This window comes from Dama dama, chromosome 21 (assembly GCF_033118175.1).
Source record: "Dama dama isolate Ldn47 chromosome 21, ASM3311817v1, whole genome shotgun sequence".
NCBI lineage: Eukaryota > Metazoa > Chordata > Mammalia > Artiodactyla > Cervidae > Dama > Dama dama.
The window spans coordinates 54,040,702-54,049,737 of NC_083701.1; positions in this window are offsets into that span (position 1 = coordinate 54,040,702).

The following is a 9,036-nucleotide window of genomic DNA, read 5'->3' on the forward strand; positions in this document are numbered from 1 at the left end:
CCTGCTTTCTTTTGGTCTCCGTTTGCATGAAATATTTTTTTCCAGCCCTTCACTTTTAGTCTGTATGTGTCTCTTGTTTTGAGGTGGGTCTCTTGTAGACAGCATATATAGGGGTCTTGTTTTTGTATCCATTCAGCCAATCTTTGTCTTTTGGTTGGGGCATTCAACCCATTTACATTTAGGGTAATTATTGATAGGTGTGGTCCCGTTGCCATTTACTTTGTTGTTTTGGGTTCACATTTATAAAACCTTTCTGCATTTCCTGTCTAGAGAAGATCCTTTAGCATTTGTTGAAGAGCTGGTTTGGTGGTGCTGAATTCTCTCAGCTTTTGCTTATCTGTAAAGCTTTTGAATTCTCCTTCATATCTGAATGAGATCCTTGCTGGATACAGTAATCTAGGTTGTAGGTTATTCTCTTTCATTACTTTCAGTACGTCCTGCCATTCCCTTCTGGCCTGGAGGGTTTCTATTGATAGATCAGCTGTTATCCTTATGGGAATCCCTTTGTGTGTTATTTGTTGTTTTTCCCTTGCTGCTTTTAATATTTGTTCTTTGTGTTTGATCTTTGTTAATTTGATTAATATGTGTCTTGGGGTGTTTCGCCTTGGGTTTATCCTGTTTGGGACTCTCTGGGTTTCTTGGATTTGGGTGGCTATTTCCTTCCCCATTTTAGGGAAGTTTTCAGCTATTATCTCCTCGAGTATTTTCTCATGGCCCTTCTTTTTGTCTTCTTCTTCTGGAACTCCTATGATTCGAATGTTGGGGCGTTTCACAGTGTCCCAGAGGTCCCTGAGGTTGTCCTCATTTCTTTTGATCCTTTTTTCTTTTTTCCTCTCTGCTTCATTTATTTCCACCATTTTATCTTCTACCTCACTTATCCTATCTTCTGCCTCCGTTATTCTACTCTTGGTTCCCTCCAGAGTGTTTTTGATCTCATTCATTGCATTATTCATTTGTAATTGACTCTTTTTTATTTCTTCTAGGTCTTTATTAAACAGTTCTTGAATCTTTTCAATCTTTGTTTCCAGGCTATTTATCTGTAACTCCATTTTGTTCTCAAGATTTTGGATCATTTTTATTATCATTATTCTAAATTCTTTTTCAGGTAGATTCCCTATCTCCTCCTCTTTTGTTTGACTTGGTGGGCATTTTTCATGTTCCTTTACCTGTTGGGTATTTCTTTGCCTTTTCATCTTGTTTAGATTGCTGTATCTGGAGTGGGCTTTCTGTATTCTGGAGGTCTGTGGTTCCTTTTTGTTGTGGAGGATTAACCCAGTGGGTGGGGTTAGACGATTGGCTTGTCAAGGTTTCCTGGTTAGGGAAGCTTGCATCAGTGTTCTGGTGCGTGGAACTTGATTTCTACTCTTTGGAGAGCAATGGAGTGCCCAGTAATGAGTTTTGAGATGGGTCTATGTGTTAGGTGTGACCTTGGGCAGCCTGTATGTTGATGTTCAGGGCTATGTTCCTGCGTTGCTGGAGAATTTGCGTGGTATGTCTTGCTCTGAAACTTGTTGGCTCTTGTGTGGTGGTTGGTTTCAATGTAGGTATGGAGGCTTTTGGACAGTCACTTATTACTTAAAGTTCCTTGTAGTCAGGAGTTTTCTGGTGTTCTCAGGTTTTGGGCTTAAGTCTCCTGCCTCTGGATTTCAGTTTTATTCTTCCTGTAGTCTCAGGACTTCTCCAACTATGCAGCCCTGATAAGAAAACTTCTAGGTTAATGGCTAAAAGATTCTCCCCCGTTAGGGACACCCAGAGAGGTTCACAGAGTCACATGAAGAAGAGGAGAGGGAGGAGGGAGATAGAGATGAACAGGAGGAGAAAAAGGGGGACTCAAGAGGAGAGAGACAGATCTACACAGCTGTCTGTTCCCAGAGTGTTCTCCGTAGCCCAGTCACCTACAAAGATTCACAGAATTGGATTGGGAAGAGAAGGGGAAAGGAGGAAATAGAGGTGTTCTGAGGTAGAAAACAGAGAGTCAAGATTGGGAGAGAATAATCTTCGGTTTAAAAATAGGGCTTCTCTTCTTTTTTTTTTTTTTGTAAGGTTATAGTGTATTGAAAATGAAAATTAAGGAGTAGTAGAGGAGTATTAGAGGACTTTAAAAGAAATAAGATAAAAAGAAAAATAGAAAATAGAAGAGAGAAAGGAAAGAAAAAAAAGAAAGAAAAAGAAAAAAAAGAAAAAAAAAAAAAAGGAAAAAAAAATTTTTTTTTTTCCCCCTAATTAAAAAATCGTAAAAGTCTATGGAAATGAAAGTTAAGGAGTAATGGGGGAGTAATAGGGGATTTTAAAGGAAAATAAAAGAGAAAAAATAAAAAAGAAAAAAAGAAAAAAAGAAAAAAAAATAAAAAAAAGAGAAAAAAGTAAAATTATATCTAGGAGTTTCTCTGGAGCTGTTGCGGTCAGTGTGGGTTCGGCTCAGTTTCAGATAGCTCCTCGTTCCAGCTTACGCTTCTTGATATCTACAGGCTCCTCTGGTGTAGACAATGTTTCTTAGAGGGATTTTAATCTGTTGCACCAGTCCCTTCTGAAGCGGTTCCCTTTGTTTATTTGGCTTCTGTTTGCCGGTCTCTTCAGAGCCTCATTTCCGCCCTGACACAGGCGGGCGGAGGTGGACTCTTATTCAGGTAGCTAGTTCCGTCGCTCTGCGGGGAGGGGCTTGCGCCGCGGGGCTTGCGCCGCGGGGATGGGCTGGGGCTGCCAGGAGGGGCTGACGCTGCTCTCTCCTCTGCGCTGCTCAGGCTCCCGGCTGTTCTATATGGAGCGCGCCCCGCGCTGCGTGAGGTTCCAGCCCTCGGGTGTTCCACAAAAGCGCGGAACGAAAAGCTGCGCCTGCTCTCAGTGCCTTCCCCGTCAGAGCGGTCCAGGCAGCCAGGGGCTCGGTGGGCGCACTCTCCCCAGGTGTGGCGCTCCCCCTCCCTTCCGCGGACCCAGTCTCAGTTTCCGCTGCCGCCAGTCGGGTGCGCGCGCCTTCTGCCCTCCGCGTCCCCAGCCCCAGTCCCCGCCCGCGCCGGTCGGGTGCCTGCGCCCTGTGTCTCGCCGCGACCTTCCCCTCCCCCCTGCCTCCTGCCTCCAGCGGGGCTGGGCCGGTCCGCAGCCTGCGAGCTCCTCTCTGGACCCTCTCGGTCTCTTTGTTCTGCGAACGGCCGGCAGTGTGTTCGGGCCGGCTAATTTACTCTCTCTCCTTTGGTCTCCCACAGTTCAAGTTGGCAACTCACAGAAGCTCCCTCCGATTGTCCTCAGGGCACTCAGGCCCAGACCCTACCCCAAGCAATGCCGCCTAAGAGCTCCCGGGACGGATCTCCGTCCTTAGCTCTTTTGTTTCACTTTTTATCTTTTATATTTTGTCCTACCTCCTTTCGAAGACAATGGGTTGCTTTTCTGGGCGCCTGATGACCTCAGCTAGTGATCAGAAGTTGTTTTGCGAAGTTTGCTCTGCGTTCAGTTATTCTTTTGATGAATTTGTAGGAGAGAAAGTGGTCTCCCCGTCCTACTCCTCCGCCATCTTGGCTCCTCCCCCCCAGTTTGTTTCTTCTTTATTTTTCTTTTCTGCTTCACAAATTGGAAGGTTTTCATTTTTTAAAAATCATAGCTGTACAGATTTTTCAGCTTAAATTTTCTTGTGGCATCTAGAATGAAGTCTCATAAACAAGGTCATATATCACTAATAAAAAATGAGGATTATTTTGCTTACTACTCAGAAGGCATTAGTCTGTAAATCTCTACATGAAATTAATTTAAAAAGTAGCCCAATAGTAGAAAAGTTCAGGAGGGGGTCAGGGGTGGGTCCAGTGAAGAGAGGAAGTGACAGGTGTCGCCATGACTACACTCCACATGGACATATTTCTGGCCCTCCTTGTGCAGATTATGCAGTGATCTGGAACAACCCAAACTCTCAGCATAGGAATTCTCCACTTCCTGGAAACATGGAGCTACACTTGCCACCAACCACCTGCTCCCATGTTAAGTAAAATGAAAAGAAGTTGTGTGATGTTAAGAGAGGAGAGAGCTGCTGTTACGGTTTTTACAAACATCAAATGTTTTTGTTTGGTGCTTTGCAGTCTGTGATGGTTAAATTTATGTGTCAAGTTTACTTGGCTAAGGGAAATGCAGATAACAGGTAAGACATAATTTCTGGGCATATTTGGTGGGGAGTGTTTCCAGAAGAGATTAGCATTTGAACTGGTAAACAGAGTAGAGAAGATCTTTCCATTTCTAAAGTTATAATTAGTTACTGCATGCCAAAACCTATAGTAGATGAATATTGCATGCAAACATGGGCACAATAAAGGACAGAAATGGTATGGACCTAAGAGAAGCAGAAGATATTAAGAAGAGGTGGCAAGAATACACAGAAGAACTGTACAAAAAAGATTATCATGACCCAGATAATCACCATGGTCTGATCACTCACCTACAGCCAGGCTTCCTGGAATGTGAAGTCAAGTGGGCCTTAGTAAGCATCACTACGAACAAAGATAGTGAAGGTGCTGGAATTCCAGTTGAGCTATTTCAAATCCTAAAAGATGATGCTGTGAAAGTGCTGCACTCAATACGCCAGCGAATTTGGAAAACTCAGCAGTGGCTACAGGACTGGTAAAAGTCAGTTTTCATTCCAATCCCAAAGAAAGGCAATGCCAAAGAATGCTCACACTACCATACAATTGCACACATCTCACATGCTAGTAAAGTAACGCTCAAAATTCTCCAAGTGAGGCTGAAACAGTACATCAAGAGTGAACTTTCAGATGTTCAAGCTGGTTTTAGAAAAGGCAGAGGAACCAGAGACCAAATTGCCAACATCTTCTGGGTCATTGAAAAAGCAAGATAGTTCCAGGAAACATCTATTTCTGCTTTATTGACTATGCCAAAATCTTTGACTGTGTAGATCACAATAAACTGTGGAAAATTCTTCAAGAGATGGCAATACCAGACCACCTTACCTGTCTCCAGAGAAATCTGTATGCAGGTCAAGAAGCAACAGTTAGAACTGGACATGAAACAACAGACTGGTTCCAAATCAGGAAAGGAGTATGTCAAGGCTGTATATTGTCACCCTGTTTGCTTAATTTATATGCAGAGTTCAATTGAATTGAGTTCAGTTCAGTTGCTCAGTCATGTCTGACTCTTTGTGACCCCATGGACTGCAGCATGCCAGGCCTCCCTGTCCATCACCAATTCTTGGAGTCTACTCAAACTCATGTCCATTGAATCGGTGATGCCATCCAACCACCTCATCCTCTGTCATCCCCATCTTCTTCTGCCTTCAATCTTTCCCAGCATCAGGGTCGTTTCCAGTGAGTCAGTTCTTCACATCAGGTGGCCAAAGTATTGGAGTTTCAGCTTCAGCATCAGTCCTTCCAATGAATATTCAGGACTGATTTCCTCTAGGATGGAATGGTTGGATCTCCTTGCTGTCCAAGGGACCCTCAAGAGTCTTTTCTAACACCACAGTTCAAAAGCATCAATTCTTCAGTGCTCAGCTTTCTTTATAGTCCAACTCTCACATCCATACATGACTACAGGAAAAACCACAGCCTTAACTGGACAGACCTTTGTTAACAAAGTAATGTCTCTGCTTTTTAATATACTGTCTAGGTTGGTCATAACTTTTCTTCCAAGGGGCAAGCATCTTTTAATTTCATGGCTGCAGTCACCATCTGCAGTGACTTTGGAGCCCCCCAAAATGCTTAGTTTTCTGAATGTTGAGCTTTAAAGTCAACTTTTTCACTTCCCTCTTTCACTTTCACCAGGAGGCTCTTTAGTTCTTCTTTGCTTTCTGCTGTAAGGGTGGTGTCATCTGCATATCTGAGGTTATTGATATTTCTCCTGGCAATCTTGATTCTAGCTTGTGCTTCTTCCAGCCCAGCGTTTCTCATAATGTACTCTGCATATAAGTTAAATAAGCAGGGTGACAATATACAGCCTTGATGTACTCCCTTTCCTATTTGGAACCAGTCTGTTGTTCCATGTCCAGTTCTAACTGTTGCTTCCTGACCTGCATACAGGTTTCTCAAGAGGCAGGTCAGGTGGTCTGGTATTCCCATCTCTTTCAGAATTTTCCAGTTTATTGTGATCCATACAGTCAAAGGCTTTGGCATAGTCAATAAAGCAGAAATAGGTGACCATCTAATCACATGGACCACAGCCTTGTCTAACTCAATGAAACTATGAGTTGTGTTGTGTAGGGCCACCCAAGACAGATGGGTCATGGTGGAGAGTTCTGACAAAATGTGGTCCACTGGAGAAGGGCATATGCAGAGCACATCATGCGAAATGCCAGGATGGATGAAGCACAAATTGGAATCAAGATTGCTGGGAGAAATATCAATAACCTCATATACACAGATAACACCACCTTTATAGCAGAAAGTGAAGAAGAACTAAAGAACCTCTTGATGAAAGTGAAAGAGGACAGTGAAAAAGCTGGCTTAAAACTCAACATTCAAGAAACTAAGATCAAGGCATCCAGATCACTTCATGCATGGCAAATGGATGGGGAAACAATGAAGACCGTGAGAGAATTTATTTGTGGGGGGGTGGGGGGGGGGGCTCCAAAATCACAGCAGATGGTGAATGCAGCCATGAAATTAAAAGACTCTTGGTCCTTGTAAGAAAAGCCATGACCAACCTAGATAGCATATTAAAAAGCAGAGACATTACTTTGCCAACAAATGTCTGTCTAGTCAAAGCTATGGTTTTTCCAGTAGTCATGTGTGGATGTGGGAGTTGGATTATAAAGAAAGCTGAGCACCAAACAATTGATGCTTTTGAACTTGGTGTTGCCAAAGACTCTTGAGAGTCCCTTCGACTGTGAGGAGATCAAACCAGTCAATCCCAAAGGAAATCAGTCCTGAATTTTGAATGAAAGGACTGATGCTGAAGCTGAAACTCCAATACTTTGTCCACCTCATGTGAAGAGCTGACTGAGTGGAAAAGACCCTGATGCTGGGAAAGATTTAAGACAGGAGGAGAAGGGGACGACAGAGGATGAGATGTTTGAATGGCATCACTGACTAGTGGACATGAGTTTGAATAAACTCCAGGAGTTGGTGATGGACAGGGAAGCCTGGCGTGCTGCAGTCCATGGGTTTGCAAAGATTCAGACATGACTGAGTGACTGAACTGGTACTTGGTCTTTAAATTATGCATGAACCCTAAAAAAAAACAGGAATCACAATTCACTTTTATTAGATGAAGCTCAGGCTCAGTGCATATGGGTTAGCCATCAAACACTGTTTTGGTTTGATTCAAAAGACCATGATTTTCTCTCTACAAAAGGAGATCTATGGCGCTCCGGGATGATTCTCTTCTCCCATGAAACTATCTGCTCATTCAGGACATGCATTTAGCCTAAGTCTTTTTGCTTATGATTGTATCCCCAGTGCCTACAACACTGTCTAGGTTATTAATTTTTTTCTCACTATTTGAATGATGATGAGGACAAGATGATGAACGTTCCTTAGAAAAAAGAAAAGTATCTCTAGCTGGATTGAAAATCATAATAAAATCTCTAATTTGTGATTGCCTCTATAGATCTACTCTCCACTTGACCCTTGGAGGTTGGTCTGGCAGGACTGCGTCAAGGATCTCCCTTGCCTTCCTGTTTGGGTTTGTGTCAGTCAATGGGAGGCTTTGGCAGGAGATCAGCAATGGATGGGAAGAGAAGCCAGAGTAATTACTGTACTGGCTTCCTCCTTTAAGGGCGTCTTTATTTGGCTGCATCTTTCCAACTTGATCATGGCTCCTATAAGGGAATCCATTATGTCCCCAATTCCAGCAACTGCTCCTTCCTCCCTCTCATTGGGCCTAGGGGTGGCAGTAGCTCCCCAGTGTTGTCATTCCCTGGTTGCTTTTTATTCCACTTTCATATTTTTTTTTTATTTTATTTTATTATTTATTTATTTTTTTATTATTATTATTATTTTTTTTCCCAGTGGGTTTTGTCATACATTGATATGAATCAGCCATGGATTTACATGTATTCCCAATCCCGATCCCCCCTCCCACCTCCCTCTCCACCCGATTCCTCTGGGTCTTCCCAGTGCACCAGGCCGGAGCACTTGTCTCGTGCATCCCACCTGGGCTGGTGATCTGTTTCACCATAGATAGTATATATGCTGTTCTTTTGAAATATCCCACCCTCACATTCTCCCACAAAGTTCAAAAGTCTGTTCTGTATTTCTGTGTCTCTTTTTCTGTTCTGCATATAGGGTTATCATTATCACCTTTCTAAATTCCATATACATGTGTCAGTATGCTGTAATGTTCTTTATCTTTCTGGCTTACTTCACTCTGTATAATGGGCTCCAGCTTCATCCATCTCATTAGGACTGGTTCAAATGAATTCTTTTTCATGGCTGAGTAATATTCCATGGTGTATATGTACCACAGCTTCCTTATCCATTCATCTGCTGATGGGCATCTAGGTTGCTTCCATGTCCTGGCTATTATAAACAGTGCTGCGATGAACATTGGGGTGCACGTGTCTCTTTCAGATCTGGTTTCCTCAGTGTGTATGCCCAGAAGTGGGATTGCTGGGTCATATGGCAGTTCTATTTCCAGTTTTTTAAGAAATCTCCACACTGTTTTCCATAGCGGCTGTACTAGTTATGCATTCCCACCAACAGTGTAAGAGGGTTCCCTTTTCTCCACACCCTCTCCAGCATTTATTGCTTGTAGACTTTTGGATAGCAGCCATCCTGACTGGCGTGTAATGGTACCTCATTGTGGTTTTGATTTGCATTTCTCTAATAATGAGTGATGTTGAGCATCTTTTCATGTGTTTGTTAGTGGAAAAAAGACAACCTCTTTAACAAGTGGTGCTGGGAAAACTGGTCAACCACTTGTAAAAGAATGAAACTAGAACACTTTCTGACACCATCCACTTTCATATTTATAGATAGCTATTTTATTAAACTCTTCAATTTCCTATTTGAGCATGGCATCTATTTTATCCCAGGAATCTGAATGATTTATTAAAGTCCATTTATCCACTTACATGGGCTTCCCAGGTGATGCTAGTGGTACCTAAAG